Here is a 7,560-nt window from a genome sequence, read left to right as displayed (position 1 = left end):
CAGATATCCAGCCTGAATGGGGACTGGAAGTTGTCTCTCAATGTCTAGTTACCCTACTTTAAATGCTGTTGCCCATCGCATTCCTCAACTGCCCTTGCCATTAGGTGTTCCTGTGTGACTGAGTGTTGGCCAGCGAGATGTAGGGGTACAAATGAGTGACTTCTTGGAAGTCTCTTCAAAGGAAAGCAGCATGTGTTCCTTTATCTTATTCCTCCATCTTCCTGCCGAACTGTGATATAACAGGATCCCTTGCAAATATTCAAGTAGACCAAGGCCTAAGGACGACATGTTAGAAACTAAAAAGATCTTGACTACTTCACTACTTCAACTGCCTTTTCCTGTATTTAAGCCATTGTAAATTTGGGTTTCTTTTTATGAAATCAAAACTAATCCATTCTGGCCTTCAGTTCTTTATCACGATGCTGTTTAACACTGTTTGAATAAACTGGATTGCAATAATTCTTACCTTTAAAAGATTTTAAAGGATAATGTGCAATTCACGTTAGAAATGATTTTCCATTGTTAATTAATTATACTCATTTTCCTGCCTTGACCTTTCATTGGGTATTTTGTATCTGCTTGGAAAATACTGTCTTCTTTATAACTGTGTAATAGATATTTGCTAAAGCTCTGTAATCTCTAAAATATCGTTATCAAATTTTATGCCATGTTTTTATATCATTCTCATAGATCTGCCTTATAAACATCTAAATAAAAAAGTACTGTTTAATGTGATTTAACTTCTTTTTTGAAATGTTATATACAAATGGATTTTTCTTTCTTACTGAATAATAATTCCAGTATTTGGTGGAAGCCATCTAACACTTTTCTGTTTCTTTTCAGAAGCATCCAGAAAGCAATTGCATGTAACAGTTTTGGGTTTGGGGGGAATTTTGTCTGTTTTTGCCAAAGTAGACATTTAGAAAAACATCCATCTAATGAGATGGTATTCTTAAAAGTATTTCATTTCACTAGCATTTATTAAGTATCTTTTGTTTTTATTTATTTATTTTATTTTAATTTTGGCTGTGTTGGGTCTTCATTGCTGTGTGCGGGCTTTCTCTGGTTGCGGTGCGCAGGCTTCTCATTGTGGCGGCTTCTCTTATTGTGGAGCACGGGCTCTAGGCGTGCAGGCTTCAGTAGTTGTGGCACATGGGCTCAGTAGTTGTGGCTCGCAGGCTCTAAAGCACAGGCTCAGTAGTTGCGGCGCCGGGCTTCGTTGCTCCGCAGCATGTGGGATGTTCCCGGACCAGGGCTTGAACCCGTGTCCCCTGCATTGGCAGGTGGATTCTTAACCACTGTGCCACCAGGGAAGCCGTATTAAGTATCTTTAAACCAGGACTGAACACAATATTCAAGCTATATTCTGTAAGTTCCTGATAGCAGGAACTCTATCTGTCTTACAACTATATTCCTAGTGTCTTGTGCAACATGGTCCTACAGACACTAATGAGATAGTTTAATGAATGTTGCCTCATTTTTACAGAAAATTATGTTATCACCCCACATCTGTGCAGCCATGCCTGCATCTTCCTGCACATGCCTCTCCCCATCACTGTCTCAACTTCTTGCTTTTCCTCCTGGCCAGTGGCCTGGAGCTGCCTTGTGGTCCCAGAGTGGAGCCACTGCTGTTGCTGCCACTGCCGGCGCCACTGCCGCCACCATCACCCCTGCCACACTGCTGTACTGAGGAAAAGAAACTGACCTTTGTGCCTGAGCACAGGATCTGTGGAGGCTATGGCTCCCCCTGCAGCTGCCTGGAAGTGCGTGGGTGTTAATGTCCTGAGAGTAGGGTTCAGGTAAGATACAGGATACTCAATCAAATTTGAATTGCAGAGAAACAGCAAATAACTTTTTTAGTATAATTCTGTTACAAATATTGCATGGGACTTTTTTTTCCCCTCTAAATCTGGCAACCCTACTTGGAGAGTGAATTTTGACCAAAGAGATGTGGCACGAGAGGAAGCTGGTAGATAAAGTATTCTCCCTTCATCTCCCCAAGATAGACTGTTCCAAAGTGCAGTGATCCATGAAAATATCCTAAAAGACTGAGCAATTAACCACTCTTGTTGAAAAGCTATGGCAGCTCAGTAACACCTATATTTGTACACCCTCCTCCACTGCCTGCCTCACTTCCATCTTTTCCTCCCTTCTGCTTCCCAGAGATAGTGCCCCCCAATGAACTGGCAGCAGGTGAATGTTTCTTGTTGTTTGTGGCAGGCTCTAGGAAACCTAGGCTAGCATAGTAATTTTGGTAGTGGATTCTTCAACTGGAAAATAAAACATGAAATAAATGATGGTTTTCACAAAGTCAGGCACAGGGCCCTGCAGACTCAAAATCCAGACTGGCTGAGAGGGTTGGGAAAGGGCCTTTAAAGAGGTAATTAAGGTAAAATGGGGTCATAGAGGTGGGCCCTAATCCAACATGACTGGTATCCTTATAAGAAGAGGAGATTAAGACACAGAGGGAAGACCATGTGATGACAAAGGGAGAAGCCAAGGAGAGAGGTCTCAGAATGAAACCAATCTTGGACACCTTGATCTTGGACTTCTAGCTTCCAGACTGTGAGGAAATAAAATTTCTGTTACATAAGCCACCCAGTTTGTGGTATTTGTTCCCACAGCCTTCAAAAACTAAAACACAGTTCATGGAATCAGAACAAGTCAAGTTAATTACATAACTTGAATAATTAATGTCACTGGAATAAGCTTGTCTGATTAGTCCTGCTCCAACAATAAAGACAGTTCTCTCCTGGGGGTACTTCACTATAACATCCCACCATGTAAACACAATAAATAGTTTTTAGTTTTAAAAGCTCAAGAATATTTTCAGTTCATGGAACTATGAACTGGAACTATGTTGTGAAACTGAAGCTTTGATCAGATAAAAGTCGCTCTTTTTAAATTAATCTTATTTATTACCATTTATTTAGTTGCTTCACTAAACATGAATAGCTCCTGCAGCTTCCTATTTCAAAATCACTTGCAGAAAGTGACAGAGAGGCATGGACATATATACACTACCAAACGTAAAATAGATAGCTAGTGTGAAGCAGCCGCATAGCACAGGCAGATCAGCTCTGTGCTTTGTGACCACCTAGAGGGGGGGATAGGGAGGGTGGGAGGGAGAGAGACACAAGAGGGAAGAGATATGGGGACATATGTATATGTATAACTGATTCACTTTGTTATAAAGCAGAAACTAACACACCATTGTAAAGCAATTATACCCCAATAAAGATGTTAAAAAAATAATAACTTGCGGGCTTCCCTGGTGGCGCAGTGGTTGAGAGTCCGTCTGCGAATGCAGGGGACACGGGTTCATGCCCCAGTCTGGGAGGATCCCGTATACCGGGGAGCGGCTGGGCCCGTGGGCCATGGCCGCTGAGCCTGCGCGTCCGGAGCGTGTGCTCCGCAACGGGAGAAGCCGCAACGGTGAGAGCCCCGCGTATCGCAAAAACAAAACAAAACAAAACCTTGCAACTTGGATTATTAGTACACTTTTTTATTAGAATGGTTGACTTCAGGGGTGGCTGTTCTTTTGTTTTCTGTTCCAGGTACTTATTATCAAATTTACATTAATAATTCTGTTAGTAAGAGGTAATTATTTTTGTTTCTTTTTTATGCATTGTTTCTGCAACAATCAACCTCAAAGTTGTTTTTTTGTTTGTTTGTTTGTTTGCTGTAAGCGGGCCTCTCACTGCTGTGGCCTCTCCCGTTGCGGAGCACAGGCTCCGAACGCGCAGGCTCAGCGGCCATGGCCCACGGGCCCAGCCGCTCCCCAGCATGCGGGATCCTCCCAGACTGGGGCATGAACCCGTGTCCCCTGCATCGGCAGGCGGACTCTCAACCACTGCGCCACCAGGGAGGCCCTCAAAGATTTTTTAAAACACTAAAGTAGATTAAATTCCAGCTTTTATGTATTTCTTCTGTTACATAATTCCCCTACATCCAACCTAGTAAGACTATACTCTAATTACATTTCACATGTGCTATAAAATTTTTCTGTTTAAAACAAATTACTCTGACTCAGAAAGGAATAACATTTGCTTGAACATTTAGGACACCTGGCATTAGGTTAGCAACTACCAAATTCATATATGATCTAAAATAGTAATTAGAAACACTTTTTTTTCTTTTTTTTCGGTACTTGGGCCTCACTGTTGTGGCCTCTCCCGTTGCAGAGCACAGGCTCCGGACGCGCAGGCTCAGCGGCCATGGCTCACGGGCCCAGCCGCTCCGCGGCATGTGGGATCCTCCCGGACCGGGGCACAAACCCGTGTTCCCTGCATCGGCAGGCGGACTCTCAACCACTGCACCACCAGGGAAGCCCCTAGAAACACTCTTAATTCATGCTAATGAATAATTATAATTTTACTAAATATTGCTAATTAGGCAGGGTGCAAACAAGTATCAGGAAAAAATCAGAAGAAGAATATTATTTCTTAACATTATATTTATGTTAAAAATATATTTAGTTTTCTTTGTTACTTTTAAAAGTAACAAAGTGGTGCACATATCAATAAATTACTAAAACTTGTAGTTGATCTTTAAGTCTACAGCAGCTTTTAAGAAATTGTAATTTGTAATTTAACAGAAATGTTAAATTCTGCTGAACTGTTACCAGTTTGAAGCATTTCTATTCTCTGTGTATAATTCATCTCTCATACATTTCTCTACTATTAATTTATATTTTTGCTGAAATAATTTACCAATTCAATAGTTAGCCATTTTACCCCTACCTCCTTCTGTGTTGTGGTGTCGTAATGTCTCTTGTGCTCTTAACTTATAGCCTTCAAAAATCGATAGCAAAGAAGGATCAATGAATAATGATTAAACCTAAATCCATTAGCTAATTTAAACAGGTAAAGCTTTTAAAAAGCTTAAGCTTGGTGCATTTAACAAGAAGAAAAACAAATAAATACACTCAACATTATCATCAGTAAGAAAACAAAGGACATGGAAAATTCACAAATGGAATATTTAGTAAAAGCCAATTTTACAGTGACTGCCAAAACAATACTAATGAAAATATACAACACACACCAGAACAGTGCTTCTCAACTTTTAATGTGTATACTAATTACCTGGGAATCTTGTTAAAATGGAGATTCTAATTTAGTAGGTCCAGCACAGGGCCAGAACTTCCGTGTTCCTAACAAGTCCCTATGTAATAGCTGTGTAGGTAGTTCAAGGACCTCACTCTGAGTAGCAAGGACTCAGTGTGTACCTTACTCTGGGTAAACTTATGAAATGCTTTAATTTGGTTTCAAGTCAAATAAAAAAGTAATCCTTGAAATCTTTAATGAACGTTTATTGAGTACCTAGTATGATCTAGACCAGGAGGTCCCAGGTTGCCAGACCAGAAGCACCAGCATCACTCAGGAACTCGTTATACAGCTGACCCATGAACAACGTGGGGTTGGGGTGTCGACCCTGACTCCGTCAAAAATCCAGGTGTAACATTACAGTTGGCCCTCTGTATCCAAGGTTCCATATCCATGGATTAAACCCACCAGATTGTGTGGGACTGTAGTCTGTATTTATTGAAAAAAAACTGCGTATAAGTGGACCCCTGCAGTTCAAACCTGTACTCTTCCAGGGTCAACTGTAAATGCAAACCCATGAACCCCACCCGGACTTACTGAAGCAGACTCTGAAGGTGGGGCTCAGGAGTCTTTTAATTAGCTTTCCAGATGATTCTGGTGCATACTAAGTTTTGAGAAACACTACTCTAGACACTATGCTGAGGGCTTGGGATGTAAGCCTGGGTATGTGACTCTTCTTGCTTTAAAAAAATCTCAGTCTAGTAGGAAGTCTGCTGAGCCAGTAAATACCGGTCAAATATGCGGTCAGTACAAAACCAGAATGACAGACAAAGTGGCACCTAACATAGCAGAGCATGTAAAGAAGGTTTCCTAGAAAAGGTCACAGGAGCTGAGTCTTATAAGGAGTTAGACATCAGAAGACAGTCACATGTACAACATATGCAAAGGTAATGCAAGAGGAAGTTTGGCACCTGTGAAAAACTGCAAGTAATTCAGTCCAGACGGCTTGAGTGTGGGGTGTTTGAGGACTTCCATTCTGGCTGCTTTTCACCTGTCAAAAGATAAAACAAAAACCATTAGAGCTGATAAAAATTACAAAGTTAGATCTATTAACTTCCTGGTAAGGGAGCCCATTCTATGAAGAATTTCACTGATGGGGAAAAGTCAAAAGTTTTTAAGTGCTAGAAAGGGGGAGTTCATGGGAGTAGTGCTAATTAAGGATGGGAAACTCGTGCTCTGGATATGGGACAGAATGAATCTATAGGTCGGTACACAGTTGGTTAAAATAAAACAAAAATCCTGTTGTTCATTCATTGGGGAAATGTCTTTAGTCACGTCCAGTGAGGAGAGTCTGACTTCTCAGGGCCATTGAGATTTATGGACCCTTATCAGCTTCAGTCTACTGCGCTGAATCACAAAAGTCAGTTGATATCTCCTAGGCAAGCTCCACTTTAAGTGGGAAATTTTCCTTGGCAATCCCTCCTCTTTGTCCTTCCTCATCTTGAGATGCCAGATGAGCACACAAAGGATAGCAAATCATCAGATTATCAGCTTTCCCACCACCATCTTAGGCTTGGGTGCCGTTCTCACAGGATTCCACTGTGTTTATCCAAGTGGTTTCAGTCTCCTCTTGATGTAGTATACTTGGAATGTACAACAGCAATTAAGGTTATGTTAATAATACACTTGACACACCCTTTGCACTTTCTCGGGTTAATAGCAACCTTAGACCTACTGAACTACTTCTAGGTGTAAGGCCTGAGAGGAGCTCTAAAAGCACCAATGAGTAGCTGTAAAGATAAAAAAACAAAAACAAAAAGGATGCTGAAGTCCGAGCTAGGGAGTTTCAAGAAAGGGTGAGTGGTCAATAGCGTAAAATACTACAGACAAGTACACCAAAATGAGGACAAGAAAGTGTCCACAAAATTTTACCACAAGTGTTGGTGACCTCAGTTAGGGCAGTTGAGGAAAGCCGAAGAATGAATAGAATTGAATAAATAGGGATTGGAAGTACTCAGTACTCTTTCAAAGAAACTTGGTTTCTTTGGCTGTGATTCACATCAAGTGCTGCCAAGCCCAATCTAGGTTTTCCATTTCTTTTTATTTGTAGGGCTAGAAATGCCATTCAGATCATCTTGCTTATTATATGCCAAGTACCACTTTACAAAACTATCATTTCATCGTGTCCTCTCACGGCAATCCTATTGATGAAAAAAGTGAAAAAATTATGAGAAAAATGGGGCTTCCAGGGGTTTACTTGCTCTAGATTCAATAATTTGACTCGAAAGCCTTCTAACATTGTGTACAATGCCTTGGTGGTTATTTAATTGTCTGGGAGAGCCACTAAAGTACATAAGAGGTAAAAGGCTGGGGAATGTAGGTGACACTAGTCACTTCTCCGGGGTGAGATAAACTGCTTCAGCTTCCAACATTATTAGTTCATCATCCATCATTCCTGCATCCCACATCCAGCCCTCATCCCTCCACCCGCCCATGCTTGTTTCAAGAAGGC

This window comes from Mesoplodon bidens, assembly GCF_964165515.1.
Source record: "Mesoplodon bidens genome assembly, chromosome: 9".
Classification (NCBI taxonomy): domain Eukaryota; kingdom Metazoa; phylum Chordata; class Mammalia; order Artiodactyla; family Ziphiidae; genus Mesoplodon; species Mesoplodon bidens.
This window is presented reverse-complemented; position numbering follows the sequence as displayed.